We start from the raw sequence: 1,588 nt of genomic DNA on the forward strand, positions 1-1,588 counted from the left end.
TCCTCTTCTCACAGCGAGTGCTAGATCTGCTCCTCTTCACACACTCTCACACACTCATTAATAATCAGAACATCACTAACTACTTTCTATATCACACAGCAGATACGAAATATAACAATTATAAACGGTACAAAAAGATACTTTTAATTTTATAACAATGACAATATTTGCTTGTCAAATATTTACAATGCCATATTCATATAAACTGTATAAAGTGTGACCAAAATAAGTGCAAGGGACAGAACTGTGCAAACCCCTGCGCAGCATCTACTGAAAGATGATATTGTACAGCAAATATACCGTTTTTCTGATGTTAGACGCATTTCAAATGTCATGTAGATCTCATATAACTGTGAAATAATAACAATCATCATCATTCTGACCAGAAATCAGAGTTTGTAAGGGTCACTGCTGACCTCTGACCTCTCTCGCGCTCCACTGAACACTAAACACTGAACACTGATGATCGAGACTCCAGCTACACGCCACGCATCACGAATTAATACATAAACACTCGACAGTGCTGTTATGTGTCGTGTTCTGAGGTGTTAAAGCAGTGTTGTGAGGTGTTGAAGAAGCGGTGTGAGGAGTCTCTGTCAGCGGCGCTGGCCTCACCTCAGACGGAGCTCGCCGCTGTGCTGTACCGGGATCTGTGCTGTCAGAAGCGGCTCGGTTGCGTCGCTCGGCCCGCCGGCCTCCGTTCCGCGCGGTGCTGCAGCTCAGTGATCCAGAACCGAACCGAAAGCGCTTCCCTCAGTCACAGCACTCGGGACGCCGCCATCTGCCTCCAGCGGGGCTCTGCGCATGCGCACACCGCGAGTCAGCTGACAGCTCAGACCGGAAGTGCAGCGAGGAGCCGCGGGTTAAAGAGACATGTCAAATTAAACCAGCCCTAAAGCTATCCGCAGATTTACACTACTTCACACATTTCAACAAGAAAAGATGTATATATTATTGTTTTGTGTGTTTTCTGTTTTTTGTAAAAATTGTATATTTGTTTATGAAATCTATTTAAAATAAAAAAAACTGTTAAATTTGAATTTACGAATGTATTATATGTATGTGCAGCCCTTTAATTACACTTGTATGTTTTATATGTAGTGACTATTGTACCCTTATTTTGATTTAGGTTTTTTGTTAAACTTCGTTTGTATTTTTTAATTCAATGAAGAAGAAGAAGATCAAATGGAAGGGACAAAACTGGGGATTTATTTTATTATTATTATTATTCAAATGTGCTTATTTTGGTGAAATACTACAACATCAAGACTCATAAACTGATGTAATATCAAAAATAAATACATAAATACTAAATATTATATTTTGAACAGTCAGTACAAATTTGGCCAAACTGAGGTTCAGGAAACCTCCTGCACTCTGATCGCTCTAAATTATGATTATTATCAATAATCTGACCACAGTTTGTCTGAATCTGTCTGTTCCTCTTCCCTCTCCATCAGATCACTGCACATGAGTACATTAGAGTTCTGCATTAGTGACACGAAGCACTCATTTCATGTGTGTTCATATTACACACAGATATTATAACATCAATAATATACACACACAGATAATATAACATTCATAA

General features: G+C 39.2%; 1 protein-coding gene across 1 annotated transcript in view; it reads right to left on the reverse strand.

Moving 5' to 3' along the window:
* Positions 1-847, reverse strand: part of LOC107566174 (dnaJ homolog subfamily C member 13-like) — a 55,077-nt gene extending 54,230 nt beyond the window's left edge. The window contains exon 1 of the mRNA XM_016251552.1: positions 616-847. The gene's annotated coding sequence lies outside the window, so the exon portion shown is untranslated. The remainder of the gene's footprint in view (positions 1-615) is intronic.
* Between the last annotated feature and the right edge of the window lie 741 nt (positions 848-1,588).

Source organism: Sinocyclocheilus grahami, unplaced genomic scaffold (assembly GCF_001515645.1).
Source record: "Sinocyclocheilus grahami isolate Dianchi unplaced genomic scaffold, SAMN03320097.WGS_v1.1 scaffold1053.1, whole genome shotgun sequence".
In the NCBI taxonomy this organism is placed as follows: Eukaryota; Metazoa; Chordata; class Actinopteri; order Cypriniformes; family Cyprinidae; genus Sinocyclocheilus; species Sinocyclocheilus grahami.